Below are 18,615 nucleotides of genomic sequence, written 5' to 3'. Positions count from 1 at the left end.
GGCCTTCTCTCCCAACAGAAGGGGCAGTATTAAAACTCAGCCACAGCCCGGCACCTGAATGTGGACCCACGCCTGTTAAGTGGGAGCAGCTGTCAACTGTGTACGAGCTCATAACAATGCTTTGGTGTAGACGGGACCCTGGGGCAGGGGGAATTGCACTTCAGGAAATGTCTGCTAGTGCGGTTTTCATGGCTAAAGTGCTGCCTGTGCGGTGGTCCTGCTTGGGGTTGGGATAAAGGCCAGCAGCCATACCCTGCCCCTTATTTTCAGAGTAAGAATAATTGCCACTGTTGTGGCTCTGTTTAAGCCCCTCCCTCCATCAGAGCATGGGAAATTCCAAGCCTGCTGAAACGGGCGGTTTAAAGGTTTCCGGTACATTTGGATGGTGGCACTTTACAATGTAGTGATGCATTCTGGGCCAGCTGGCCGCCTTCTGGAACCTAGCGAGAGGCAGGGAGCGAGAAGAGAGGGATCGGCCGGACCCTCTGTGGGTTAATGTCTCTGGATTATTAAAATGCTCTAATCCCTGCTGCTCGGGGCGGGGGGTGGGTGGATGGGAGGAGGTGCCCATGAGGCTGCCGTGTGTACCAGCTGTAATCTGCTAGGGCTGTTGCTGGAAAGGATTCCCAGGGTAGGGTCAGAGCAAGCCTGAGGGACTGTCTTATCGCCATGTTTACTGACCTGATTAGAGGGCAGCAGCCCCTAAACTCTCTGCGAAAATAAACCAGCTGCTCCGCAGTCCATCACCATTTCACAAGACCGTGCACATTCCAAAACAATCCCAAGTGGCCCAGGCCGGTAAACATGGGCGTTGCTTCATCAGAGCCTCTCTCAAATGGCAGAGGGGAAGGGGTTGGTGTTGGGTGAGGTTGGAACAGGCTGACACAGATTTCCCTCCCCTCTGGTAAGGATGTGATGAGAGTGGGGTGGGGGGGAGGCCGCTTGGGTGAATTCCAGGTCTTGACCTAGCAAATCGCTAAGGTGTGTGCGCCTGACCTACAGTGGAGCATCCAGGTAAGTGAGGAGCTGCTGGCCATGAAGAAGAAGAAGAGCCTGAGATGGGACTGGGAAAGGAATAAGGGGGAGGAAGCGTGGAAGAAAGGTCTACTCCATACATCAGACACGCCCATGGTGCTGTAACAGCATTTGGTGGGCAGGTGCAGACCAGAGGCTGGGAAGAAGGGCAGGGGCAAACAAATGCATGAGGGCCTCCTTAAGGAGAAGCAGTTGCTGGAGGCAGGTAGGGTATGCAGATTTCTAAGGGAGTGGGTGGCTTGTTTCCACTCCCAGATGTGTATGAGATGGGCCTGGCTTGTGCTTGTTGACGAGCAATGGCATTTAGACTCTAAAGGAGGAAAACTACAGTAAGCGAGAGGAAGGTGATAGCTGCAGAACAGTGATGCCTGATAGCGAAGGCAATAGTGGGTAAACTTAGAGGACTGATGCACTGACAAGTGCCATATCCCTTCTTGTGTGGCTTGTTCTCATAGCATACAGCCTCCTGCAACCAGCGAGCAGAGTTGCTTCTTTAGCTCCTGGCAAGAGAAGTCTTTTGGCTGAAGATCCTGGGTTCTATCCCTGGTGGAGGTGACTATTTGGAATCGAAGTCAACGGTTCCTGCCTGAGAGAATAAGATTAAAATGAAGGTGAGAGCCGAACAGAGTAGTAGCGCTATGATCAGAGTGCTCCACCCCGGCCCCGGATTATAACAGGATAATGGTTTGGGCTGTGTCATAACACCAGACAGCAGCCTCTGTATAAGATGATCTGTTACAGAAACTTTACTCTGACTCCAGTGCCCTCCTCAGTGGTGTAATGACTTTACTAGAAAAGCTGAACTAGAGCCGTGCAATAACCCACGATATTGTGGATGTGGTGGCGAGAACGTGGCGTCTGTACTCTGTGAGCAGTGAGACGTCACTTAGAGGCTTGTAGTGGAGGAAATAGGCCTTGGAGGGGAAGGTGTCCAGTGAAGTGCTCGCAGAGCCTGGCTGCGGATAGAGATTGTTCCAGGGCTGCCACCTTGTGGCTTGGGCTTAGCAGCGAAATTGATGTTTGCAGCACTATTTTTGTGTGTGCACCATGCTGAGTAGCTTAAGTGGGTTAAACAGATAAGTCCTTAGCCTGCAGAATGTACAGCTGAAAGGCGTGGGTGAGCACAGTACAATGCAAAACAAACCAGGACGGCTGTCTGGTCATAACTGCAACTTCTCATGTGGCAGGACTATTCCTCTAAAGCACTAGAAACTTTCCAGGGCTCAATTACAGTAGAACCTCAGGGTAACGGTCAACCACACACCTCATTTGGAACTGGAGTGTGCAATCAGGCAGCAGCAGAGACCAAAAAAAAGAGCAAGTAAATGCAATACTGTACTGTTATAAACTACTAAAAATAAAGGGAAAGTTTTTTTTTTTAAAAGTAATGTTTCTGTGCTTGTTTCATTTAAATTAAGATGGTTAATTATTTTTATTTTTTTAATTATTTCATTTAAATTAAGACTTTTTTTCTTCTGCGTCGTAATCTTTCAAGCTGTATTAACTCAATGGTCAGTTGTAAACTTTTGAAAGAACCACCAGACCGTAACACTGAACAAAACAAACAACCTTCGTTCCCGAGGTGTTGGCAACTCTGAGGTTCTACTGTACAATGACGATTGCCCTCCCCCAGCTCTTGCCTTCGTGGTTGGTGGTGGAACCCTACAAAGCAGGATCTCCTCCTTCCCCTTTCGCTGAGTTCTAATGTGTCTGCTGGTTGGTCGGCTGTAAGGGGACCTCACGCCCAGGTGTCCAGAGAACGGCAACCTCAAGGAATTGGGGGTATTCCCTAAATGGCTGCTGCTCCTGCCCATGTTGAGAACTCTCTTCACTGTGCTTCAGAAGCAAAATGGTGGAATTTCACATGATGCAACTGTGATGGAAAAATACTCAAGTGCCAAAAACTCTGTTGCTTGATTAAGAACCTATTACCCTCCAACAAAAAAACGAATCGTCCAACGGTGCCACAGCTGCGAACTGAATGGAGAATTTCCTGACCTTTTTGGTGTGTTTGTTTTTCGCACAAATCTTCATTCTGCCCACTGAGCCATGTGGGTGTGAAGACATCTGTCTTGGCCCTTGTCTTAATGACCCATTGATGAGATTGCATAGAGAGCCCCTATCTTCCCCTCCCTCACACACCAGTTGTATGGGCCACCAGTAGCTAAATTCCATGTGTTTGAATAAATATGCTATTGCCCAGCGGACAGCAGCTAATGAAATAACCTATTGTGGTGCGGGTGTGTTGGAGGGTGCTGTGTTAAAGATGATGTTGGAACTTAACTGTGGGAAAATGGCTTGACTCTCACCTGCATGTTAGATTCTCCACTGTTGCATGGTTGGTAAATTTGCAATATCCTGGGCTGGGGGAGATGAGCTGCAGATGGTTTGATAGGTGAGGAGTCTGGCATGCTACAGTAGCTGGAGCTTTCAGAGGACTCAGGAGAAAGTTGGGTGAGTATCTCTGGTTCATGCTTTTGGCCCAGAACTGCAGGTTTAGCTAGTCTTACAAAAGCATTCGTGCACATTTTTCAAATGTGCAGGTTACATTTAAGTGGGTGGGTGATCAAAGCTTTTTAAGGTGAAGGAAACCCAACAGTCAGAGAGGAAGTTAAAGCAGGGTGTTATTTCTAGCCAGAGCTTTATAAACACTTAACTGACACTGGCAGTGTCCCAAAAGGGAAAGGGGAAAACAGACTAAGGTGCAATCAGAGCTAGTTCATAGTCCTGGGCAAAGATCCTTTCCTGCCTTAAAATGACTGGCCCTTTTTTGAGGAGCTATCTCTGGGGCAGAGGCTACCATTGACCAGGACTGAGGGGGGAGAGGATAGAGAAAGGGCTATATACAATCATGACTGGTGTGGAGAAAGTGAATAAGGAAGTGTCATTTTACCTCTTCATGTAACGCATGAAGCAAGGGTCACCCAGTGAAATCAATAGGTAGCAGTTTTAAACTAAAAGGAAGCATTTCTTCACTCAACACACAGTCAACCTGTGGAACTGTATGGGGGGTGGGTGTCAGAGACATTTGAACGTCCATGTTCATTCATTAACATTTGATGGAAAAAACAGGGCAAAAATTCCATGGACGTGCCATCCCATTCTTCCCCCTGTTCTGATCTGGGGCTTCCTTACCGCTTTAGCCTAGCTGAGTGCCAGAGCAATGAAATACTCCTGGTGTGTTAATGCCAGCAGCGGGTTATTGCAATAACCTTCTAGGGAGCGGCTGGGGAGAGGAGCGAGTGTATGATGCAAGCAAACAGCCAGGGTAATCTGCAGGGCAGAATACGTGCCTCCCTCTGAGCCATTCGGGGAATCCAGACAAATAATGGAAACACTTCAGAAATCTGGAGCACCCTGCAAACACGGCATTGACCAGAAGTGGGGCTGGCTTGTAATATTAGCCGGGCCACACAGGTCTTCATTCTGCCGGTAAATTCTAATGAAGTGAACTGAGAAGCAGGCTCAGACATCCACACCTCCCTGAGCTCGGCTCTGCAGTCCACAGCCGTGTGCCCTTTCCTCCCCTGCAATACCCCTGCCCTCACACCCACAGATCCAGGGCTGTAATTTTAGGTTGTCTCATGGAGGGTTCTGCTGGCATTTGAACCCAGGACCTCAGGCAAGAGCCATGCCCTAGGGCTGTGCGGCCCGGCTCCATGGATGATGATTTCCCCCTGAGTCTGGATCTTTTATCTGTCCCCAGAGGCTGCTTGCAGCAGCATCCTGAAAGCCCCAGAGGTGAGGCCCGCTGCTGCCACAATGGACAAGAACAAGGGCCTGCTGGTTAAATGAGTGTCATTCTCGTAAGGAGCCGCCAGGTCGTAAATAGAGGCACGGATGACTGGGGGCATCCACAAATAAACAGCAGCCCTGGGAGAAAAGCCGATTTTGTTTGTAGAAGTTTTGCAAGGAGTCAGGTCACAGCTGCAAAGGGCAATACCCTCCCCTGTGGAAAATGACACGCCCTGACTTTGCTGAGCTAGTGACCAGTGGAAGTAGATTCTGCTGAGGGTAGGTAGATGTTGCTCAAGACCTCGGATTTCATAGATCATATTTCCATACACAGAGCAAATCTCTCCATTCAGATCTTCTCTCCACACCTCCCGGCTTTGGCACTCTTCCGCTCACTGAGCATTGGGGGAATTACTTATTTACTCTCTACAGCTGAAGGCTTAGAGGGAAGATTTCTCTCCTAACTATTGCTGGTGAGGTAGCGGGAAGGAGCTGGTGGACAAAGCACATGTGAGTTTCTCGGGGGGCCCTGCTCTGTGCATGGGGTGGGGTGAGGGGGATAGAGAGAGAAATCAGCCAGCAGGTGTGTTTAGAGAACTCTTGGCCCCAGACGCTCGACTGAATTGCTGCTGAACTCCAGGGTGGAAACAAAGGACACAATAGCAACACCACCTTGAGGAATCACAAACTGTTCCCAGGGCATCTGCAATGCCACAGCCACTGGGTCAGCTCCCTTGACCCATGTCAATCAAGAGACACCAGGTTGGTTTTTTAAACTCTTTTGAGTCCTTCTTTCCAGTGAGTGCCCAATGTGCTCCGGACCTGGATGGAGACAATGCTAGTGGGGGAGCGTGGACAACAGGAGCAGGGAAGGTGCTACATGGTGGAGAGAATCTTGAGGCACTTGACAAGGGTCCTGGATGTCCCGGGGGAGGAAGCACAGAAGGAGATGGAGGGTTTCAGGCAGGTGCCATAGGAGCTGGAGACTGAGGATAGGGTGAGCAGGGTTGGGGATATGCAACAGAACCTCCCTAGTTCATATGCGTGATGGGGAAAATCCCTAGGGAATTGATGCATTTTGCAAATTAGTGAGTAAGCAAACAAGCACGATAGCAAATAATCTGTGTTGACGCACTCTGCCTTTGTTTTGACAACAGCTGTTCCACTTTGTTTCTTTCTACCGGGTTTTCCGAGCTCACTGGCTGACGCACTGCAAGGTGTCTTGCAGGAAGGAGCAAGGTATCAGTAACAGGAGGTGGTTCCTGCTGCTTGCCTCTGCTGCTACAAAAAAATCTCTGCAGGGGTGAAGTGGGGAGAGACTGCTGGGGAAGGGGGGCTGCTTTATGGATCAGAGAAGTGAGATTTATGTAGGAAGTGTCAATGGCCAGGCAGCAAGTGTTCACTGACTGAGGCATTTCACAGTGCTCATAATTGTCTCCGTTGTCTCCACGCTGTCTGTTTGCTGGGTCGTCCCTTATTATTGAATGATTAACTCTCTATGAAAGGGACTTTTTGTGAGCGCACATCACTGGGCATCAAGGGCCTTGATCCCTGCTTGGGATCGCTTGGCACTACCACAATACAAGGTGCCACCATGGTCTGTAATGCTCTAGCTATCTCGGTGCTGCCCGCCTACAAATTCAATATATATTTTTATCAACTCCAATTCCCCCTTCTTTGTTACTTTTAACACCTCAGGTTACCATAGCTGAGAGAAACATGCATTTCGCACCCCCCCCGCACCTTGTTTTTCTTTTTCTCTAGAGTCTGAAAAATCAAACTAGTCAGTATCACTTCTGTTTTCTAGCCAGTTTCACTCCTGCGCTCCAGGCTGCAATGGAAATGCAACAGAAGGGTGTTGGTTTGTTTAGCTGGTGCTGTCACTTTAATGCCAGCGCGGTACAGATGGGCCTGTTTGCAAGGGGAGAATCAACAGCTTTGCTTTAACAACTGGCCTCTCAGGGCTGGTCATGGAGGCCAGAGCTCTCTGCTCTTCCTGGGCAAAGCAGGTGTGTCAGTCTGCCCATGGGGGTGCCTGCAGTTCCACTGCTCTCCTCTTTGGGGCGCTGTTGCTATGCAGCCTCAGCGCGGGGTCCAAACCTGAGGGGGCCCCAGCAGTACAGCCAGCAATGATGGGGCTGAAGGCAGCACCTCCAAAGCAATGGGGCGCTGGCCGGTGCAGGACAGAGTCAGGGCCAGCCAGTGACAGGGAATTAGCCTACAACAAGGAAGGGGCAAGGACCCAGGCCTCAGAAGGGGCAGGAGTGGAGGGGTTTGGCGGTGGGAAGAAGATGTCCACAGCAGCCAGAGCCGGGGGCTGCCCGGGGAGCGAAGAGAGCCCAGCGCTAGAAGAAGCCCCGCCGTGCCTCGCCAGCTGTGTCTGCACTTCCCTGGCAGTGAACTGCTCTCGCTCGGGGCTGGCAGAGGTTCCTCCGGGAGAGCCCTGTGCCTGGCGAGTGACCGTTCTGTGAGTACCCCGCCCTGCCTGGAAGGGGGGCTGCTTTTGTGTCTCCAGCCTGTGCTCTTGGGAGGGGAGGAACCGCCCAGGCAAGGAGAGGGCTGCAGTGTGTTTACAGGTGCTCTGCAGTGCTGGCCCCAGGAGGCGGGGGAGCGCCTGCCCTGGGCCCCACGGCTTTGATGGAATGTTAATGAAATCCCAGGGCTCTGCCTCTGCCCAGCTGATCCTGGGGGCCTGCCAAGGAATGTGCACTCCTCCGCTGGCTCCCTTTGGCCTCTGAACTCTGGGGAAAGGGCCTGCAGGATCTCAGGGAGACAGCAGCGCTTTAGACCCCTCTCCTGAAGCTGCTCCGCAGGCAGATGCTGCGTTCTCAGACCCCTCTCAGAGGCAGCCAGGGAATTACTGCATTGCACAAAGAATCCCGCGTGCCTCCACCAGGATGTCAGCCCTTGACCCAGGGATGCCTTCCCAAGCACTGGGCCTAGTGGTTAGAGCATGGGACTGGGACTCAGGAAACCTGGTTTGTAGGCCCATCCCTTCCACTGACTCAGAGTGACCTTGAGCCAATCACAACTCCTGTGTGCCTCAGCTCCCATAGCTGTAATAACGTGTCACTCACCTTTATAAAGTACGTGGAGATTGCTGGGAGGAACATGCTATATAAGTACAGTGTGTTAATCTTTAGTGAGGCAGCCAAGCCTGTCTGAGCTGCTAGAGCAGGATAAAGTGATGGCAGCGTCCCAAGGCCATTGCCCCCACATTCATGATACCAGTTTAAAGCGAGCAGCATGACTGGCGGTCACATGCTGTGCAGGTTGGCGAGCGTGTTGATTTCCATCGCAGTTCTCGTTGCCCTCTGTCTGGAGGGCAAGGGCTGCTGCAGTAAGCTAGCTGGGCACCTGGCTTTTGTTAACATCCTTGCCAATGACACTGCTTTCCAGATCAATTTAGTTTTTCAGCAGACCGGCCCAAGTCAGGATCTCGAGTGGCTCAGTCAGTTCCCCATCCTGAGACATCCTGCCCCCGTTGATGCATATTAGGTGGCCAACCAACCTCAAAGGCTGGGTAATTTCAGGGCAAGGATGGTCTTTAATTTAAAGCAGCGAGTGTAGCCGAGTCTGAGCCCCAAACTGCTGGACAAGAGAACTGGGTTCTAGTCTTGACTCAGCCACTGCCTCGCTTCAGGCAAGTCACTTAACTGCTCTGTGCCTCAGTTTCCCTGAATGTTTTATACTTCCCCAGGAGGGGTTGTGAGCCTTCCCTAACATGTCCTGATGTACAGGTGCTACAGAAGGCTGGAGCATTTCTTTATTTCTTAGCAGGGTCTGGCACTTCCTGCCTCCGGTGGCCGAAGGGAAGGGAGGGGCTGGTTTAGAAAAGGGCTACCATGGAGAAGGTATGGGCCTCTGGGGGCCCTGTCAGAAGAGATGGTTCTGTGGCAGGCGTCTCTAAGGAGCTCCAGCCACTGGCCCTCCAGACTTATTGACTCCTCAGGCTCTGTCAGCGTGGCAGGATGAAACCCATAAACCAATGTTTATCTCCTCATTCCCGTCAATCACCATGGCAATGAGGCTGACCACCCGCAGTTTGCAGGCACAAAGCTGTATCCTGGGACAACAGAACAGGCTGTCCCTATCCCTACTGGCTGCCGTAGACTTGGGGCTGGTCGCCTGGGCAGCCCCGGTTACCGTCACCCTGCAGGTGGTGGCTGGGCAGGCCTGCAATGCCCTGGCATGGAGATGGTCCTTCCAGAGGATTCCTCTCCACCCGGTCGAGTTGGCCTTACCTCACCGAATGACCTTATAGGGTGAGCTCCCCTCCTGCCTCAAGGGGTTTCCCATTAAAACTCCCTCCAGTGCAGCCTATACCCAAGTGGGGAGCATCCAAAACCCTAGATCCAAGCGCCCCCAAAGTGCAGGGTGGGGGGATTTGATGGCTGAAGCCAGATTGTGCAAACGGCTCCTCCTTATAATGGGCCAAACCAACAGCTCAGATCCCCCCGGACTAGGGCCTGTTGGAGACCCAGGTCTGAATAGTCTGCATCCTCCCAGCATGCTCCAGTACAAGCCCAGTAACATGCTGGCCCAGACCCCCACCTCCTCCCAGTGGAACCTGGTTGGGTCCACTGCAGGGACCCCCCCAGAGAGAGAGACCCTGGAGGGCCCTATGGCAGCGACTGTAAGTACCTGGGGCCTGATGACTTGAAGGGTGAGGCGCTTTAATTAGTTAAATTTCCTCCCAGTGTAACCATGGCTCCCCCCACGTTCTCCTTGTGGATTCTGAGGGAAGAGTCTCCCAGCAGCAGGGGGTGGATGTTTGCTGCAAAGGAATGTTGACTTTATTAAAAACATCCAGCTAAGCTGCGATAAGCAACCCCCCACCCCTTGCTGCCCCTGCCCAACACATCGGTGAGGAACCTGGCAGAGGGTGAGATCTCACGGCAGAAGCATTTAGACAGCGGCTTCCCAGGAAAACATGCGAGGAGGATAGTTAAGCACATTCCCGAGGTTCCCTTCATGGGGTGGCTTCTGGATCCGATTAAAATGCAGGCTCAGGGTCCTGGAGAACCCAGAGCAGGCGTCCGAGCCCCCTCGTCTCCGTGTGGCAGTTGCAGAGAACCCAGGGCAGGTTTCTCAATCCCCCGTCCGAAAATGGAGGCACAGTCAAATTAAATGACCTGCCCAAGGCCTCATGGCAAGTCAGTGGCAGAGCAGTGATCAGACCCCCATCCCCAGCCTCCCAACGCCCCATCTGGCGCTTAATCGATTAGAGCGTGCGGCCTCTTGGGTGAGGGGCATGTAGTTCGGGGTTTCCCTGTGAACGTTTCACACAGCCAGTCGTCGCTAAGGAGCAGTGCGAGAGCCTATGCTAGGTGCAGACAACTCTTTCCTTTCAATGCAGGGACCTGTCCCACAACCACCTGAGCAAAGTCCGAGCGGAGGAGCTTGCTGGATACCCCAGCCTCCAGGTGCTGTAAGTAACTCCCTAGCCAGAGCCCCAACCCCTTCCCCATCAGCTTGCATCACTCGGTTCACAGTCTGATTTTGGTGGCAAGAAAGGGCCCAGCAGGTTTGACTCCCCACTGGCAATGTTCCCAGCCCAGAGGCTCGACAGCCTACGAGCCTGATGCTACCACCAGTATCTGCAGCTGGGCATGGTGGAGCCCCTAATAAAGCTTGCTGGCTACAGTGGGGGCGGCAGACAGGAGCTGTGCTTCTCTTGAGCTCTGCAGCAGCTCATTGCACGCTCTGTGCTAACCCTGAGCTTTCCAGCACCATCCCCCAGCTGCTCCATGCTGAGGGTGAATCTGGGCCCAGAGCTATCTCCCCTCCTTCACCTGGGTCTCCTCTCTGGTCTCTCCTTGGCAGGGATTTGAGCTACAACTGTATCCGCACCATAGAGGAAGGAGCCTTCCGCCACCTGAGCAGACTGCAGTCTCTGTACGGTTATGTGCCTTCCCTCCAGACCTCTCTCTACCTGTCTCCGTTTCTTCTGTCACCCTGCCTTGGGTGTATTTGTCCCTGTCCCTCCTCTCTCCATCCCTGTATGCCGCTGACCCCCTCCCTCACCCACCTCCCCATTTTGGTATCATGAGCGTTTCTCCCAGTTTGGGGGTGGGGCTCTCTGCACAAACAGAGGGAGGTGTTTAGAGGTCCCCGATCTCCCTCCTCACTGTCCTCCCCTTCCTCCACTCTCCTCCCACAGCAAGCTCGTCTCTAACAGCCTCGTGTGCAGCTGCTCCTTGCGCTGGCTCGGGGCCTGGGTGCGAGAGAAGGGGCCGCTCGTGAGCGATGCGGAGCTGCTCCATTGCTTCCAACCAGCATCCTCCAGCAGCATCGGGCTAGTGAGGGCGGATTTCTCAGCTCTGACCTGTGGTGAGTGACCCCACCACCACCATGGCACCCCCTGCACTGTTGGAGAGGCTGGGCTGGCGGGGGAGGGAAGATTTCAGCTGTGGGATGGAATTCCAAGCATGGAACAAATCTGTGAGGTGTCTGCCCCCTCCCCACCCCCAACCCTGCAAGCCCAACGGAGCATCCCAAGCATGTGTTATGAATTTAGGGGGGTGGCGGAATTCCTCAGATAAACACAGTGTTTTGACTGTCCCCTCTGGTGCTCAGTGGTAGTGAGGGAGCTGCCTTCGTCCAGCCCCTCCTTTGTATCTCTGGACTCTCTGACTGCACCTGAGGAAACCGAGAGCTGTGTAACACACAGGCTGCCAACGCGTGCGGCCTCTCTGGCTCTCATCAGTCCAGCTCTAGGGACGCTTCCTCTGTCTCTGTTTTGTTCTCCTTTTAGAAAGACTCTGGGAGTTTTCCCCATGCGAGGTCAGGATGCCCCTTCCCATAGCGACCACCCCTCCGTCAGCCAAGCACAGCTATCCAGGCTCTGCCACAAAGCAAAATCACAGAGCAAAGCTCGATAGGGCGTGGCTCAGCAAGCTGGCCTGGTGGACTGATACAGACACCGGATACTGATTCAGACCAAGAGGGGAGCCGGAGAAGAGTAACAGGGGTGAAAGAAGGGGAGAGAATCCACAGGGAAAGCTGGGGCAGACCAGGAAACTGCTTCAGGGTTAAAGAAAGAAGAGGTGACCCAGAAGGAGGTCATGTAAGGTCCCAGATAGCCTAGGTGCTGGAAGCCAACTCCATGTGCAAAGTGTTGTGTGATGAGGGGTGGCTTAATATAAATGTAGGGCGAAGTCCTGGCTCCACCTACATCACCAAGAGTTTTGCTATGGAGCCAGGATTTCACCCTTTGACGGGGTCTACAAATGTAAAAAGGAAAGTCCTCCGAGCAATAGGGGATTAGGAGAATAACACACCCAAGGCCTGTGCAGTTGCCGAGTTATGCCTAAGAGGCGAGCTGACTTCCCCAAACCTGCCAAAGGCCCTGGTTTTCCCAGGGCAGCAAGTCCATGGCTAGTGTGAGGTCAACTAGATAATAGCTCACCAGGTTTTGCTGAAACTTTAATTTAAAGGAAAAATCACTTTTGGAGTAAAAGGAAGCAAGAGACATTTCAGCCCAAAAGGGAACTTTTAGAGGAAGTTTGAGGAAGGGACCTAGCGGTTTGCAACAGCCGCAGGATCCAACTCCTCACCAGGAGTTCTAACCCCCTGGAGTCCAGGGTTGGGCGGGATTTGGAATGAGCCTATGTGGAGTTCAAAGGGAACGGCAGCAGGCCTGATTCACCAGTGCTGGCACTTTGTGGTGCTCTTTACATCTGTGCCGAGGGAGCGGGTACTAGGTGTAAAATGCCACTAAAGCCGAATTTGCCAAGTGGGAGCAATTTTCCCCCCCACTCTGAGCAGGTGTAAAGGGTGACCCAAAGTCCCAGGCAGTGCAGAACCAGGGGTCAGCGTCCAGCGACGCCTTTGCAATTAGCTCACCTTTGCATTTTGGTTAGTGCCTCTGTGGAGGGTTTGCATTTGGGCTCAAATTTCTTCATGTGATCCAAGCTCCTCGCCATGTTGAGCTCTCTACACCTTCGCTAATAACAGACCAGCCAAGGGTTCACCTAGCTCTGTTTCCCTTTCAGCGGCTGATTTTATCTCCTGTGTGAAGGACCCAGAGACCAGGAGAGAGACAGTCCTGCTCTACTCCTACCTCCACCCTGGCACGCAGAGTCAGGCCTCCTGCCACGCACTCTGCTCTCAAAAGGCGCACACCCATTATGGCCTGGACTTGGAGGACCGCTGCCTGTGTGGGTCACTAGGCAGCAAAGGGGCTGTGGACTGTGGGAAAGTGTGCTCCAATGAAATCCGGAGCCAAGTGTGCAATAGAACGGTTGTCCATGCCGTGTATCCTGTCCAGGTAACGCACCATGAGTTAGGACCATGTCTCGTCCGAGGGTATATCGACACAGCAAAAGCTCTGCATGGGCTGGTCGGCTGAGCTAGCTTGAATCCAGCCAGCACAGGTACCAATAGCAGTGAAGAAAGTGCAGCGCGGGCTTGGGAGCTGAGGACGTACCCAGGGTCTGTGCCACGTGTGTCCTACCCGCGCTGGACCCGAGCTGCGCTGACTTCTCTGCTTTTGTTACTTTTGTTACTCTGCTTTTGTTGGGTGGACAGACCCTGTGTGCGGAGTATTTCTCTTCCCCAGCCAGTGCGGACAGGCTGCTGCACTGGGAGAGGTTTTTAGCTGGAGTCTGTGCTTGCTGGATGTGGGCTTATGGCACCTTCTGTTCTCCGAGAGTAGAAGGAAAGGTGGCTAGAGGAGATCCAGATTGGGGCTGAGGTTGTTGGATGGAGCCCCCACCTGACAGAAGGGTTGGAGACAGGCCCCATCCAGTGTGGGGCAGAGAGGCTGTGGGAGTGAGGGAGATGGAAAAGGGCCCTCCCATGGCAGGCTGGGGGATGGGGATCTGAGATGTGACTGTTATCAGTACCCATGTAGTTCTGTGTCTGGTTCCCTCTCTCCCCTCTGCCAGGTGAGCCTCTCGCTCTCTGCTCGGCCCCATTACAGTCTCCATGAGGTGATCGAATTCACCGCTGAGACCCTGCTGCCAGGGACCCTGTACGCCTGGGACTTTGGAGACGGAGGGGAGCAGTTCTCCAGCAGCAGCCCGAGAGCTCGGCATACGTACGCCCTCCCTGGCATCTACGTGGTGACAGTCAGGGCTCAGGTTGGGGGGAGGTCCTTGCTCCATAGAGCTGCTGTCAGCGTGATCCTGCCTGTGGGGCCGGTGGGCATAGAGTGCCCCAGGGCCGTGGGGAGAGGAGAGAGCATCAACATCTGGATCCACAGCCAGCAGGGCACTGACCTCTCCGTCCTCTGGAGGATGAAGATGCCAAGTGGACAAGAGACTCTGGGTGAGATATTGCAAGGTGTTTATTTGGGATCAGTGTTGGGTTTTGTTTTGTTTTTTCCCCCCCTGAGACGGGGAACTGGTCGGGGAACTTCCATGGCATGTGGCAGTACTGGGTATTGGAGGAAGAATGGCAGGTTGTGACCCTGTCCTTCCTGCGCCTTTCCCTTCTGCCCCAGGATCGCATAGTAGAAAAAGGAGGAGAGAGCAGCAGCACAAGCTCTGGCAGGACAGCCTGGGGAGGGCATAAAAGCAGGGCCAGGACAACACAGTTTATAGGGGATGGGCAGCAGGGGTGTGGCAGGGCAGTCCAGAGGGGGCGTGGCAGCAGGGGGCATGGCAGGGCAGTCTGGAGGGGGTGTGGCAGGGCAGTCTGGAGGGGGTGTGGCAGCAGGGGGTGTGGCAGGGCAGTCTGGAGGGGGTGTGGCAGCAGGGGGTGTGGCAGGGCAGTCTGGAGTGGGCGTGGCAGAAGGGGGCGTGACAGGGCAGTCTGGAGGGGGCGTGGCAGGGCAGTCTGAAGGGGGCGTGGCAGCAGGGGGCGTGGCAGGGCAGTCTGGAGAAGGAGGGTCAGTCTCAGGAGATGGGGAGATGCCAGGTGTACCCGGAGGCATGCAGGAGGCAGCAGGAAGCTGACAGACAGCTTGGAGAGGGGTGCTGCGATCTCAGGGAGTGGAGAGGAATGGCTGAGGGAGTGCCCTGGTCTCAGTGAGTCAGGGAAGCAGTGGAGGAGACCTGGTGGGTTCTGCTGTACAGGGACAGGGGCGTAGGGAAGAGGATCAGGTTAAAACCAGCTGCGTGTGTGTGTGTGTGTGTGTGTGAGGAAAGCTCCCTCCACGCAGACCTTTGGAGAAGGGAGGGCTGCAGCCGCGTATCCAGGGAGATTTGGGGCAGCCACAAAGAAAGGGTTTAAAAAAAATAGTTGCCGAGTAAAGCCCTATAAAAGCTATCAATGTAGCGCAGAAGACAGCAAAGTCAGTGAGGGGAGAGAGCTTGCGGCACCAGGGACACAGAGACAGAGTGAGAAGAGGCTCGGAGGGACAGTGAAGGGCTAACTCCCACAGAGAGAGAGAATGCAGCTCAGCATCGCCTTAGCCCAGATGCTACGGTGATGGGCCTAGTATGAAACCCTAGACAGACAGGTCATTTCCGTGGATCCTTCTCTCGGAGACTGTGATACCCTGCGGAGCTGCATGGCAGGGGTGATGCCGAGCCAGGGCTTGCAGCTGGGCTGGCTGCTCCTCCTCCTGCTGGGCAGAGGGACTGCTGGTACGTGGGGCCTTGTCTGTGGCGCGTGAGTAGGGCAAAGTTTCCCAGCAGTGAGTGGTGGGGAGGCCAGAGGATGGCTGGTGCAGAATCTCTGTTGCGCAGGGTCTATCGCTACTCGGCTGGGTCCGCAGTAGAGCGCAGCGGTGACTCTGGTATGCTCGGCAGCTCTCAAGGGGCTTCTGGGCGGAGGCACCTGGCATGTTTAAGCTTAAATGTTGGTTCATGTTGAGGCAAATGGAAAGGAGAACGCGAGAGCTTAGATTGACTTTGCCATGTGGTCTCCTGTAGTTGAATTCTGCCCTGCAGCATCTTGGACCTCAGCCCCTTGCATTCTCCTTCTCTGTAAAACCAGAGTGACTGAGGCCATCTTGTGCATGCAGCCTGTAAGAGACAGTCCGTGTGAAGAGGCAGCATGAGCAGCCAGGGTGAGGCAATAGGGTCTTTGTGGATGAAGATGATGTCACTATGGTGTCCCCTCTCAGCCCTCGGGGAGCAGACCGATAGTCCAGTGACTCCAGTATCCTCTCTTCAAGAGTGGCCAATGCTGGGTGCTTCAGAGAAAGAGAGGAACCCTTCACACTGCACTTCGTTGTGCTGTACTTTGAAAAGGGGGACATTTCTTCCTGACCTCACCTGGGGATCAGGTCATGCCCTGAAGGAAGGGGTCTGATAGCCTATGAGATTGGAGTCTTCAGCTTGTACAATTGCAGGTGGCTTCTTAATCTTCCACTTACTGTCTTTTTGAAATGCTCTAAGCTCTTGGTTCGCAACAGCTCAGTGGTAGCTGGCAAATGTCTGGCTATGCAGCCCAAGCCATGGAAGGCTCTGAGCATCTCTTTCTTGTCTTGAGTATTCTTCGTAATAGTTGAGCACTGACCCCTCTTCTTTCTGGTTCATCTGGTTTGCGGTGACTCTTCCCACTGGCAGAGCAGCTCCGTGCAGTCAGTTGTAGATACCGCACTGGGCTCTTGCCTTGGTGATGGGCTTCTGGCCATGCCTTTGGCACTGAACTATGGGTATTCTCTAGGTTCTTGGTCGTGCCCAGCAGCATAGGTCAGGACTATGGAGCAAGCCATTGGTGCAAGCCCATTGTATAGATAATTGATATACCTGGCCAATGTACTTCACATTTACTACTAGAACATCCCATTGTAGTGTCCCTGGGGCAGGGGCTCTGGGGTGGGACATACTGAATGCTCCGGTGCCCTGGGCTCTCTGGCTCTGTGTGCTTTGCAGGACAAGTTCCCAGCGTTCCCTCTAATTGTTTATGTCCATGTGCGGAATGAATTTTGTTATGTGCACCAACATGGAGGTGATATGTGACACATCACCTTCATATTGGTGCACATAACAAAATTCATGTGGTGGGGGTGGGGCCGAGGGGTTCAGAGTGTGGGAGGGGGCTCAGAGCTGGGGCAGAGGGTTGAGGTGGGGGGGGTGATGGCTCTGGCTAGGGGTGCAGGCTCTGGGGTGGGGCCAGGAATGAAGGGTTCAGGTGCAGGAAGGGGCTCAGAGCTGGGGCAGAGGGTTGGGGTGTGAGCTCTGGGATGGGGCCAGGGATGAGGGGTTTGGAGGTGCAGGCTGTCCCAGGCCTGCGGCAGGGAGTGAGGACTACCCCCCACCCACCCAGCCCTCTCTCACCTCAGCAGCTCGGGCCGGGGGAGAGGCGCCTCTCTCCGGTGGGGCTGAGCTGTACCGAGGGAGGGGCTCCTCTCCCTGGCAGCGCCGATGGGCCTGGACCAGGCCAGGGGAGGGGCTCCTCTCCTACGGTGGTGGCAAGACCGGGACAGGTCTGTGCTGGAGGAGAGGCATCTCTCCCCGCCGCAGCCCTGAGCCCCAGCGAGGGGCTTAATAGGGAACTTAGCCAGCGCGTGTGTTTGCTTTTGTATTTCTTGTGACTGCAGCTCCATGGCAGATGCTGAGGCCAGACCCAAGGGGCAGAAGGTTAGTGAGGCTTGAGGAAAAGGAGGATCTAGTCACCTTATCCCAGCAGGTCCTTCCCGGAGCGGCAGGAAACAGAGAGGACAGGCTTGGCCATGTGTGTGGAGTGGAACCCAGGTGGCTAGAGTTAATTGTACAGTCGCAGCAGCTGCTGCTGTGTCCTGCCCAGGACCCATCGGGCGTCTTTCACTGGAGGCAGACTAGGGCCAAATTCAGTCCTGGCGTAAGCAGACACAGCTCCCATTAATGTCACTGAGAAGCTGCATCTGCTCCTCAGTCTCAGCAATGGAAGCTCAAACCTCCGAACTTTTCCCTGCCCCCCAACATGCCACTCCCTGGCCCTATAAGTGTAGAGTTTGGGGTGTCCACTGCCACCGTGACCTACTTGCTGTGTTAATTCAGCACTGGCTGGATTCCCTCTCCCCAGAGAGTCCTGGGAGATGTCTCAGGCGTGTAGTGTGCCCAGAGCGGGAACTGGTGCACCATTCCTCTGGGAAGCAAGGTGAGCTGACTCTCCGTGCCCATGGGTGTAGGGACGGGGCGAGGGGAGATGCTGCCCAGTCTCTGTAGCCAATATGAGGTGAGGGAAGCCTGCCCTGGAAGATAATGCTTTGTCCTTATACCTGGTATGGGGGAAGAGGGCTGTGCTGGGTGTGAGACAGGTACCACAGGTTGCTATGTCTTGTCTGGGGGCTGGGTGCCTGTGCCATGTTCCCAGGCCACGAGAGGCTGAGCCTGTGGCATTAGGGCAGTCAGTGCTGCCATCCTACCCCAGGGAGCTGGCTTTGTGCTCCCAGAGCTGGTGTGGGGCAATGGGAGTGAGAAGACTCAGCATCGCACCGGGAGATAGTGTCAGCACTAGGCTGAGCGAGTCCGCCGTAGCAACCTATCAACTGGGGTATCCCTGGTGGTGGTAAGGCCTGGAGTAAAGACTGACCTGGACTCCTCTGTCCTCCCCCTGCACCCCAGCTGCATGGAATCTCCTGATGTCTGAACTGTTTGTGTGGGGCTGCGGCGGGCCGGTTTTGAAGAAAGCTCCCCTGGAGAATGGGGCAGGAGGGACCATGCACTATGCCCTGCAGGTGCATTATTTATATAGTGCTGGAGATGCACCGAAAAGACACCGAGTGAAATCCTGGCCCTGCTGGCCTCAATGGACTTTTTGCCGTTGACTTTGGCGGGGCTGGGATTTCACTCTCCATTTCTGCCTTGAGGAGGCAACACAGACCAGACCGAGCACAGGGCAGCCGTCCAGTTAGGGGAGAGTGCAGAGAGCTGAGTGCTGAGGAGACCAGCCCCGAAAGGTTTCCTGAGGGACTAGGCTTTGGGGAGGGATTGGACTGAGGAGAGAGAGGGCTCTGGACCCAGA

This window comes from Mauremys reevesii, linkage group 15 (genome assembly GCF_016161935.1).
Source record: "Mauremys reevesii isolate NIE-2019 linkage group 15, ASM1616193v1, whole genome shotgun sequence".
NCBI classification, from domain to species: Eukaryota; Metazoa; Chordata; order Testudines; family Geoemydidae; genus Mauremys; species Mauremys reevesii.
This window is presented reverse-complemented; position numbering follows the sequence as displayed.